Genomic DNA, 12,779 nt, shown 5'->3' with positions numbered 1-12,779 from the left:
AGTATCAAGTACCCCAGAAATAGTCATAAAGGATGAGAAAAGGTTCCAATGACTGGACAGCCAGATTGGTGAGACAGTGAAAAACGCAAATAAATGCGTACACGAAACAACAATGACCTCAATTGCGCAGGTAAAATGTTATTAAAATGCTACCAGAATTTTATTGCTTAAAATACATAAAGTTGCGTAACAATTGGGACAAAACATTAACAAAGAGAGAGGAAGATACGGCACCCGTATTGAAAAAAATTGCAAGTGATATACATGCATATTTAAGCTCACGACAACTTTTTTCTCCAATGTATACAAAAAGAACACATGCACTTACCGCATAAAAAAGATTCCTGCGCCTGGAGAATGCAGCACAGTATAAAGCAGCGTCATGAGAACCGAAAAGTAGAGCTTAGTATGTTTAAAAACTACGAATGCTTGCATACCTACAAACAGGCATGGTACATGTCATGCCTTGAATGGATGAAATTCATAAATCGTACACACAAATTTACCATCGCCCTTATTGGCTTCCTCAAGGCACTCCTTGAAGTTAAACTATAAAATGTACATCAGTGTTAAAACAAAAAGATAAGACCCTATAGCGTTCTTCCTGAAATAAACAGCGCAAATAACTTCATGTATCAATTCTATGGACACTTCGCCAATTTGGTGTACATTTATATTTCACAACCACCCAGACAGAGACGAGAAGGATGAATTAAGGCAGGAATACACACGAACGCTGACTCAACTAGAAGTTTATTAGTGAAGACAAAGATTTTAAACACACTGGCCAACTTCACGAAGAAAAAAGCCATGGATGCGCAGAAGAAACAGCCCGGCACAACAAAAAAGGACCGAAACACGTCCTGTAGAATAAACATGTGCATCAAACACTAACAGACACATGAAAACTGAAAGGTTTGTGCTGTAAGTGATATTAACGAGAAGTACTGCAGCAAATCTTTCCCACTAAGGGTCACAGAAAGCTTGCTTTTGAATTTTTCTTCGTGATCAATAAATAATGCTTCCATAAGGCCTTTTGTGTTCTGGTCTCTGTGATGAAACAACCGTTCTTTCTGCTCTACACCGCAACACCAGAGGAGTTCCAGAAGCAATATTTATTGATCACAAACGAAACAAATGCATAACCAAGTTATCTGTTGCCCTTAGTGGGAAAAAGTTGCAGTTCTTAAGAGAGTATTTCTCGTTGGGTAGCATCACTTATCGGACAAATCTTTTGCTTTTTCGAAAGATTTGTCCGATAGTTCTCGTTTTTCACGCACGTTTATTCTACATGACATGGCTTTTTCATATTTCTTTCTTGTCGCAGGTGGCTGTTTCTGCCACGCATGCATGGCTTCTTACATTTGCCAAGTTGAAAAGTGTCTTTAATACCTCTGTCATCAAAAGTAGACTTTTAGTTGAGCTTGCGCTCGTGTGTGCTCCTACCTATTTCGTCGTCCGTCGTCCGCCTCTGTTCGTGCTGCTGTTTACAGTACGCGCGTATCACTTGGTTAGGCTGGTAAACATTCTCACAAACAAAAGTAAATGCCTCCCCTCAAAAGGTAGCCCATCCTTTACTACTAAACGCCAGAGCAAATCGAAAGTAAGTCTTCACAGCGTCCATGCGGCAGCCAGTACACCACCGAGCGGCACAAAAAATAGTTGAAAATCCCGCTTGGTGGAGAGCGGCAACAGAGATGCGAGCTTGCTAGAGAATCAGCCACATATCAACGGGTGTCTCTTGCACGACGGCAAGGTGCTCTTGACGTAGAACACTTTAGCACAATTTGCTGCATGCGTAACCTGTGAGAAGGGAATGCGGACAGAAAATGAGATTACGCGGATTAAGAATTTGCCACACACTGCATATAACTACGCACGAAATAGAAGTACACACTACACTGGCAAGTAAAAATTTGTGACTCCTTACGGGTGCCGTCGAGAAAAGGAATGGGTTGCTACGGTAAATGTTAGCTAAAACACGCACAGGGATGTTTCACAGCGGGGAAAAATATTCCCTGCTCTCTCGCAGAACAAAAGACCACGCGACAGTGCATAGCCGATACCAAGCAGATATCGAATCTTTGGGTAGAAGTCCAGCAGAAGGAATGACCTAAAGATACGCCAAGAGCGATGCGAGACACCGCAACCAAGTAAATGAGGTCGGAAGCCGTTCACAGCTTCACTATCGTATTGAGATATAAAAACCTTGCGAACATAAAATAACGGCACTGAAAAACCGCTAAATAATCAGCAATAATTTTTCATCCACTAACCTTCATAAATTTTTCAGAACAACCTAATTTGTAGCGTAAACAATAAGTACTACGACCAAAAAATGCGACTACGAAACTAGCGGTAACCATGTCTACTGTTGCAAAAGTGTGCGCAAAACGAAGCCACAACTGTAGCAACCGCGTGCGCGCGCGCGCGCGCACATACACACACACCCGAACGTTACCTTGACGTTTGTAGCGCCATCTAAAAATAAACATTACTACTAATTTTGCTATTCTACAAAAATAATATTTTTAAAATAGTTTGCAGCGCCTTCGCAGATGACGAAGTGACAAGTAAGGTATGATAAGAGTCCGTTAACTGTATTTCTTTCATTTCCCTTTGGTGTTCTTCTGTTTAACTGAACGTACGAGACCTGCAGGCTTGCGAGATGAGAGGACGACATTTCGGCGAGGCTCAAATAAATCGCGTGCTTCTTGCAAGGCGAGAGTCGGAAGCAGCCGCAGATACAGCGATTAGCTGTGATGCCGTTGCGGCTGTTGCTGAATCCGAAGCTCTTTGAAGTCAATCGTTATTGCGCTGCGCGCTGCGATCTCAAAGCGCGTTCGTTCTTTGACCTCTAGTACCACAGACATTGGATAAAAAAACTATATTTGCTTTACGGATAGAGGGTACGTCGCAGGAAATTCGGAGGCCTCACACGTGTGTGTTTGTAGCATGTGCGCGCTTGCATTCTGCGGTTCCCACAGCGCGTCCGATGCTCGAAGGTAGCGTCGTCGCGCGTCCGCGCCATTCTTATCGCCGGCCGCGCTGCCGCCGTGTCTATTTTTGGGGAACTCCACATGCGCGTAGTCACCGTGTTTGCAAGTGAATTTCGCATTCTTCTGCTCCCAGAAACGTGCTCATTTTGGATCGTACCAATGGCTATGTCATCTTGATGATGTATGGGGTTTCATGGCGCAAGGGCCAGGAATGGCCAAAGAGCGCCATGTCTGTGGTAGTGGGTGTGCAGTGTAACTATTATTACTATGAAATTGGTGTGTCGTGGCTGTAAAGGGGCCTTAAAATATACGCTCTAAAATGCGTAAAATCTGTAATAAAATTATGGCGATGACGTATGACTAGTACTATGAACATTTAGATGCATATAAAAAGAATGATATGATAGGTGAAATATATCAGATTATGAAAAATGCCAGAGCACTACTGCCTCCTTAGAGCCCTTGAAACACAAGGGAGGCTTGTCATCTAGTGTATGTTACCGGCGAAGAAATAAATCGTTATGAACTTGGGCGGACATGAATCTAGTCTAACGTTGCAGTTTTTACATAGCGAAAACGGCTACGAAAGTGGGGCGGTCCCGGAAACAGGCGCTTCAAAGCGCCAGCTGTAGCGACAGCACGAGGAAGTGGCACGCGGCGCACGCGCCAAGCATTTCAAAGCTTACTGGCTTTCGTATGAGAGGAGTATGCGCGCGCTCGTGGCCTAATGGTTAGAGCACCGGGCTCGACGGCCGACGTTCGATTCCACCCCATCGGTCACACATTATTTTCTTTTAATGGAAGCGAGGCGAAAGAAGAACCTACCTGCCGCAAAGTGACGGGAATGAGGTTGGAACGCTTCGCAATACATTTTTGGAATGTCTTCATTGCGAGTGCGAGTCTTAATTGTGTACTGGACTCAACTGCTACACAACAAAAAACAACTAGAAAAATCAACCCAAATTACCCAATAAATTGTTTATTGAAAACACTCAACGGTAACACTTTTGTGCGAGGGTTGAGTGAAGTCAATTGCTCTTGAAAATTTGTTGAAGTCCGTTGTTTCAACAATTCCCCAACAATATATCAATGGTTAATCAACAGTCATTTTTGTACGGGTTTTCACAGTAAACCACACCTTAATAACAGTTCAGTCAAATCAATCGATCTCCTATTCACTGGAGAGAAAAATATCATTTTGTCTAGGGATGGTTGTGATTGATTGATTAACTTTCCAATTACTCGGTTAACGCTTTTATCGTCATTAATTTTTTTAATCGAATTGAATCACTTGATGCCACGTAAGCAAAATTAGGCTAGCGTCACTGCCCAAATCAGCACTTCTTTTGCCCAGCAGCAAAGGAGGGAAAGACAAATTCAGCTACAATTTCCCAACTATGGCGCCCGCGTGTGCATCGGGACAAAAAAGTCAGCTTTCCGCGCAGCAATACCAGAGGGCCAAACACACATACAAATGAATACCTTAACCTCAGCTCGCCTTACGGTTGCGTCGGAGTGAGTTTAATGTACTTGGCTATATATACCCTCATGTAAAGCGTCACCGACGGGATAATAAAGATGAATACAAATTGAAATTACGTGGTTTGTTTTTCTTTAAGATTGAGATACAAAAATAACTGTGCCGATTTTTTTGTAGCTCGCATGCGCACATAAATCTACAAACTCCAATAACCGATTAAGTAAGCCATTAAAGATTTTCATTATTTGATTTAGGATTTCATGCGACAATTAGTACATGACCGGGGTAGTTGGAGAAGTATGGGAGAGGCCTTTGCCCTGCAGTGGGCGTAACTAGGCTGCTGATGATGATGATGATGATGCGATTCCTACCTCTCTCCATAGCCTATATAATTCGTTCCTGTGTTCTAAAAGCCACCTCCTCTATGCGACTTCATCGAATAACGCTGAGTAATGCCGTCAGGCTTGTCCTAGTTACGTTCTTCAGAGATACGAAAGCATTCTACAAACTGAGTAAATATATTGCGAGGGTGCCTGTAACCTATACACAACTTAGCAGCAATAATACTGTGGCTAGCAAATCATTTTATAACTTCTGCCTGGCGCATCGTCGCCTCCGTCGCTTCTCTGCGATAAACATGAACTAATCCGACCAAATGTGCACCAAAATGTTGTTACAAGTGTTTTTGTATTGACCTTTTATCTGAATGTACATCCACTGTGACCTGAAAGCGGATACGCGGTCTTGTGACTAGTACCAGCCACCAATACACTCTTATTCACCACGGGAAATGAACTATCAAACAAGTTTACCCGAAATGAGGCTCGTGGAGTGCAACGTAAACGTCGCGAAAATACACGCCACATCATCAACAAATTTTTCTGGTATGGGAAGTGCATTATTACGCGCATGGCGATCATCCAGTTGCGGTGAATGATAAGTAATATGAATGCGTCATGGAGACTTCTTTACGTTCCACAAGCGAAAGCTTGATCACACAGCCTTATCAGGAGGCTTTCGATTTTATTTGGAATGTCCTTTGCAATATGTTTCAATGAAGGGAACAACGTCTTCATTCAAAAGTGGGACTTCTTATCTCCAGCGGTTTCATTTCACTTAATTTTTCTTCCTTAAAGACCCCGTGACATAAGGGGTGGGTTACACACAAAAAAAGCAGAAATCATGTGTTAATCTATGGTGAAAGGTGATTGGTGACGCTTTCAATGAAGGCGAATGGACAAGGCATGGCAGCGATGTCGCCCGGAAGGCCATTCCAGTCAGCAGCTGACTGTCAGGCCAGCTCGACTTCGTCCTCGAGAGGTTAAACGGCGGATGAAAAACACTTTTGCTACAACTGATCATCAAGATGAGACAGCGTCTGACGGAAGCTGACAAGCCTCTCACTTCCTCTTTCCTTTATTATTAAAGCGAAAGCTTTACTGGCCGCGAACTTGCAATTTGGCCGTCGCCGTGCTCCGAGGAGGCACATGACGTCACACCGCGTTCCTCGTCGTTGCGCTCGCGTCCGCCCGCTTCGCCAGCTGCGTCGCATGCCTGATAACATATCGGAGGATTGCAAAGGAGAGCTCGCGTGCGCCACCTCCACAGTTGAGGCGGCAGTATGGACGGCGATAATTCTGATAAGCAGGAGGAGGCCCGGAATCGAGATCGGAAGGAAATGAAGAGGTAACGAATCGCCCAGGAAACGGACGAACAGCTTGCAATCATGATTAACCAAGGCTAACCGTGCTATGCTTAAGCTTTCGCTACGTATATCCTGGCATAGACGAGCTAAGCCACTGACATTTCTTTACGACCTTCATTTAAAGACTTAAAAACGATGAGGAAGGAACCAAGTTGGCCTCTAAACGTAGGATGTTACCATAACGTTGGTTGAATACATTGTAAACGTCATTATTACCGCAACAAGACTCGTAATTCTGTCGAAAATCTTAGCTTCCGGAAAGCACCACTAGAAGAAGTGTGTCAACTTTCTACGAGCAAAAACCCGCTGTTATCGGACTTCCTTTATTTGAAACACCGCACTTTATTATCGTGATATCATGAAAATAATAATTTGGCCGATTGACGTCAGATCCTCGAAGGTAGAGAGCACTGAGCTCATTCAGTCCTTGAGACGGAACCCGCTCAGGGTCACCGCGTGCCAATGACGCTCATTTCGTTACGGATTATTCCCCACGTGTCCGCCTAGGGTGACACAGTTGTCGGAATCAGGGCAGCCCCCCTCCCGCCGGTCCTTCGCATCCGGCCCAGCACGCTCCCTTCTCTGCTTGTTTTCTCTGTCCAAGATAGAAAAGACCTAAAAGAGCTGCTGAATGTGTTTCACTAAGTAAATAAATGATTCGCCATTCCATCTTTGCGCGATGGACACATGTCATTCTCTTTCTCTCGTCCTTTTTTTTTTGCTTTAGTTAACGACGGCCATACGCTCACAACGGCATCACTGAGGAAAAAGCCCAGTCATTTTATGTTAGTCAACGGGCTTCAAGTAAAGAACACGTGGCTGATTAATGATTCGCGATAACATCGGCGACTCAGAGTCCTACGCTCCCCTGGCGGGGCAGGAAAAAAGTTCGCATCTATGGTCGGTGCGGAACGTCACTTGACACAATTTCTCTGGCATCCCCGGTTGGGCGCTTTTCCGGGACAATAGAACGTAAATAAACACGGCGTAGAGACTACCTGGCAACGCTGAGGTAGCTAACAACTGCGCGTTTCTCGTACAAAAGGCGGGAACAAGGACCCAGTGTCACCGTCACTGCCAATGTCAAGTACGCCCGTTCGGTAGATGATAACTTCCTGTCATTATAATTGTGGCACACGCTAGGAGAAAAGAAACGCCACACCCGACCGGGAAGACAACACGATGGGGATCGTGCTCCAACTGCGAAATCTCTTTTCGATGGCGAGGGTGGCTCCACTCTCTCTGTCTGTCGCTTCAGTGGTGTCAAGATTCTGGGTTAATGTAAAACAACACTTAAGGTGTGTTGAGGAAGTCCGTAAGAACAAGCAAACGCGAAATCTCCGATGGGGACTTCCCTGTTAAGTCTTTCCAACAAAAATGGCTGACCTTGAATGAAGCAGCTTCAAAGATGCGTGTAGCACGCCAATAACAAGGAAGTGATAGCAAGAGATAAGCTAACACTACTCCACGTGATCTTGCCTCCTATAGGCTCGAAGCAACGTACGCAAATTGTTTTGGGCCTCACGCAGCTTGCCCGAGAAATTCGTTTGCGCAGTCAGGCATGGTTTAGGTCATTTATACAATGTGTTATGCATTTGAGACCATAAGAGAATGAACTGGAGCTGGAGCACGACACACTCAGTAGAGGATGACCCAAAATTAGGTGCTCTAATGAGATCAGGATATCTGCAGGTTCGGCACAGAGTTCGGTCACGCAAGATAGCGTCGACTGCCTAACTGGAGTACACTCGAAGAGACCTTCCTTCCACTGTAGCAGTAAACAAAAAAGATTACGATGATGACGATAATTGTCATTACGCAGCACACTCGGCCAGGAAACAAAGTTGTCTGTGGAAACAGCAGAAATTCCGAGAGATTCCAGCATACAGCCGCAAATGTCAATTTAGAGTATCTAGTGGCTTAATACGGAGCGTATGCACAAGTGTACGCTGACAAAAAAGAAAAAAAAAGACATATTGTCGGGTGTGTCAAGGTGATGGGACAAAACACTTTCGTTAAACGCGTACCAATACAACATTCCATTAAAGAGGAGCCTTGGGCTTAAGCGTCATCTTAGCGGGGACTGGTTCGTTGCAATAAGCTCTCATGTTTTACAACAATGGAGACCCGAACGTGAGCTTTGCGCATATAAACGAACACTGCGTAAAGTGAATGGTTGGAATCACTGACCCCACTCGAGGTTTGAGTCTTCTCTATACTCTGTAATCACGAACCAGCGCCAATTTTTCCTAATTTCGGTTCTCTTAAAATCGTAATACAAGCGAGTCGTGTAATGTGAGTTAGTAATCCAACAATTCTACCACAGCGTTTTGTTAAGTAACCGTTGAGATTGTGAAGGGCGAAGTGATCAAGAACCTGAACAAAGTACCGCTGCAGCATAACGGTACTTAGTTTCGTTATACTGGTTTATACTAGATAATAATGCAACCCGAGTCAAACAGGCGTACGAAAGTCAGTTCCACAAGCACTGAAGCCGTGGCGTTCATGCCGCCGCGCTTCTTGCACTGCCTTGTTCAAACGATTTGTATTCTCAACCTTGGTAGCCAGTTCGGAAAAATTTATGCGGTATATACCTGTGAGTGTGAATTCGCACATCCATGTGTGTGTGTGTGTGTGTGTGTGCGTGTGCGTGTGCGTGTGCGTGTGCGTGCGCGTGCGTGTGTGTGTGTGTGTGTGTGTGTGTGTGTGTGTGTGTGTGTGTGTGTGTGTGTGTGTGTGTGTGTGTGTGTGTGTGTGCGCGTGCGTGCGTGCGCGCGCGCGTGTGTGCGTGCGTGTGTGTGCGTGCGTGTGCGTGTGCGCGTGTGTGTGTGTGTGTGTGTGTGTGTGTGTGTGTGTGTGTGTGTGTGTGCGTGTGTGTGTTGGGAATAATAGAGGAGGAGGAAATAAATGGAAAAAAAGCGGAAAGACACTCGCATCAACCAGACCAAAGTTCGGTTTATTTCCGTTGTGGCCCATGGATCATTTAAACGATCCCCACTGAGTCTGCGTTTTCGAAAAGAGGTTCAAATGGTACATACGCGTTTGGAAGAAAGTCTGCAGAATGTTGCGAACTTGGCGAGAAAGCACAAATGTACCGTCAAACCGTTTGTGGGATAAGCCTTCAAGGGACAAATGTAATAAACACTTTTCACGGAAGCAAAGCTACTTACGCAATGCACTTTTTCGAAGAGACCATGACATGGGGACAAGATTATTATCTGTTGGCCATTGCAACTTAGCGTACGCGCGTCAATGTGGTTCCACAAAGAGGAACTGGGCTCTAGCGTTTCGTAGCAAGGCTAGCGAGGTGGGAGCGCGAACAGTTAGCGGAGGAAGACCCACCTCTCCTCTATGTTTTCGACAGCGTCATCCACATATCGCGCTAACTCGGTTTCGAGGCTATTTGCCATGCGTTCACGTGTTACCGCTCGTATTGCTCACGATAGCACGCGTACATGAAAACATTACCTATTTCCACTTTTTGATTACCCCTCCCCCCCCCCCCCCCCGAAAGTGAATCTCACACAATACCCAGTGGCGGACTAGGGGTCTTAATTGCCATAGCAAGAGTTAACTAACTCTTAACTGCCGTAGCGAATTTAGTTATTCATCCACAGTAAAATAAATGAAATGGAAGGAAATATAATCGCCTTCGGCTACAGGCATTACATTCTTGTTCACTCTCAAACGTTTAAGAGTCCTGCAATATTTATTTTTTTCCTTTCCCTCTATCGATCTTTTCTAATTGTTCCTCTATCGATGAGCGAGAATTCGACAGGTTCCGACGACGTGAGCTCGACCGTGACTCTCCCCCCCCCCCCCCCAGATTGCGCCATTCACGCAAAAAAAAAAAATACGGCAGCATCGTTATCACCACTTTGTTCGGCAGTGCACAGAGACATGCGCGAATTTCATCCGCCAAGACGGTTGAGGTATCTGATTCTGAAATACCAACCCATTGGGGAAGGACGTGCTCGCTCTCGGCAGCTCAGGCCGTCCAGCCGCCTTCCGCACCTCGAAACTGCACCGAGTGCCGCGAGCAGTCGCGAAAGCGTCCTCCGGGGCCTTGAATTTACGCGCAGAGCTTCCAAGGGCAACTGTCGACGGGCGAGGCGGCGCTACGTGCCGAGATCTTTCCATATACGCGACGCTAACGCCAGCGGGTCTGACGGTCATTCGTTCATTATTATTTCGTTTCTTACCTCGACCTTGTCCCCGCTCATTCGCGAGCGGTGGCGAAAAGACGATGAGGCCAAAAAAACAAACAGCGGAAGTGGGGTAACCAAATAGCTCTTCTGCAAAGTCGCGAACGTCTTTCCTTCTCCCTGCAACGGGCTTGCATCGGACGGAGGCATGCGCCGTGGGTCTGTTGATGACCGCAGGCGGCTAAACCCGCGCAGACAGCAGAACCTGTTTGGGCGCACCGGCAGCTTTGATGACCGGTGAATTAGCGTACACGTGTCCTCACGCGGCCAAGCAAAATAGATGTGCCAAGCCCGTCTGGCATTGAAGCAACAATATTGACAGTCTGTGGAGCGAGGTAAATTTGTAGCAGGATATCGTTCGTGCAGACGGCAGGCAAAAGAACAAAAGAAAAGCGAAGACGGTTTTCTTTCTGCCGATCTGCTTCGTTGCGCTCTTCTGAAGCACCAGTTGCGACGGCGTTAGTTAAATTTCCTTATTAGGGAGGAAGCACACATCGATTCAGTCCAATAGCTAGTGGTTTGGGGTGTCCAAGGTCATATTTTCAATGTAAACGTATCTTTTGTAAACCAGATAATAGCGTAGACGTAATAAGACAGAGTTGACACGGCCACCGTTAAAATGCCACAGTAGGTTTCGTGGCGTGACATGCATTGTTCGCATTTTGTAAATTGCGGCCCTGTTCGCGGTAAATTTAATTACGTTGCATTTCAGCGCGGGACAACGCAATTGGGCGGCGCTTATTGGACTTTCCGGGAGTAAAACTTAGGCTTTTCACCTTTGGTTGGTGGTGACGCCCACGAAGATAACACTGATGATACTGCTGATAGTGGTAATGAGAATGATTATTATTATTAGTCATTAATTTTGAGTGGTATAGCACCAAATTTCAAACAGGGTCATAGCCCTTTATTGCTTTTCTGTGATATCTTATTCTTAAGGTGTGTTGGTGCGCTGAGTTACAATATCAAAAATATAAAGTTCCCTTCAGTGCATGTCTAATCCGCTGTACCTGCTTACTCTTTCACTGTAGTCTGTACCTAATATTCCGTGAGGTTTATCCTACTGTCCTGAAAACCCCGATCCTTGGGCAGCCTAACGATTTCCCCAACTACCGCCGGATGGCCAGATACTTTGCCATTCTAAAGGAGCATGCCCAATGGTTTTTGCACCAGTGCCACACGCTATGCGCAAATGTTTTTCTGCTATTTGTGACACTGCGCGTCCCCTTTGTGTGACCTATGCCTTATAGCAAACGGTAGTGGCTGACAGTGCATGACTTATCATATTTCCGGTTCAGTGCCAGACTCCTACTAACTCTCCGTTCCTAGCGCTCTTTCGAATGATGGAAGATTTCTTGCGTCCTTTCAGTTGCTACTTTCTCTCCACATAATTGATCTCTTGGCACAAAGAAAATGTTCATAGGTTTCTGAATGATTTATCTAACAGTCCAGATTGATTCTCCGCTTCGTTCCTTCAAGCGAGCGTTGTCATCAAAAGTCAACAGGCCCTGTGGCGTTCTCAGACAGCTTTTTTTTTTACTCAAGCCCTCCTCTTTCCCTTGCCCAAACGGTTCGTGATTTCCTTTTGTAGCTGAAGCTAAATGGAGTTAGGTTTTGCGCACACAACGAGAAAGACAGGAGGTCGAGACCTCGTCCATGCTCCGCACCGTCTGCCACTGACAAGCTGTCGGTTCCTAGGAATATCACTTTCGTAATGTGTCTGCGTTCTTACGCAACGCGAGAAGTGACATTGAAAGCATACAGTATCGCCGAGCAACGTGTTTTTTTACTATTCCGGTCTCTCTCTCCTTTTTACTTCCGGTCTCTATCTCCTTCATCTTTTTCTCCCCATACCCCATCCCCGTGCAGTGCTGTTGAGGTGTCCTCCTGTGAGAGACACTTACGGCACTGCACTTATCTCTTCCATTTCTCTTTAAAGATCACTTCACACACACAGGACACACCGCTTCTATAATTATTTTTTGTTTGCTTTTGTTGCTGTTTTGCTAGACCCCTCCACCCCACCCATGCACATTCAAATAAAAGGATGCAGGCGCAACAGACGACAGGAAAGAGTTCCATGCAGACGACAAGGGGCAAAAGCTCAGGCTGTTGTGTCCACCCCGTCTGTCCATGCAAAGTTTAAATTGCGGGAATGGTGTTTGTGGGCGAGCGCTGGCGAAGATAACGGGCACACATTCATTTTTTGCACGATCGTTACGTGGAGAAATAAAAAGCGTACGACACGGGCACGTGCATAGGCCACTTGCATCGTTTGCCCTTCGGGTGACAACGAACTTCCGTTCCGACTAATGCCTTTTCCTCCGTCTCCTCCTGTTTCTCCTTGATACCGAACGAAAGGACACAAGCCGGCAGATGCTGTCTTGGGT

The sequence above is a fragment of the Dermacentor variabilis genome, chromosome 7, assembly GCF_050947875.1.
Source record: "Dermacentor variabilis isolate Ectoservices chromosome 7, ASM5094787v1, whole genome shotgun sequence".
Taxonomy (NCBI): Eukaryota; Metazoa; Arthropoda; class Arachnida; order Ixodida; family Ixodidae; genus Dermacentor; species Dermacentor variabilis.
The sequence above is the reverse complement of the archived record's forward strand: the minus strand, read 5'-3'. Positions refer to the sequence as shown.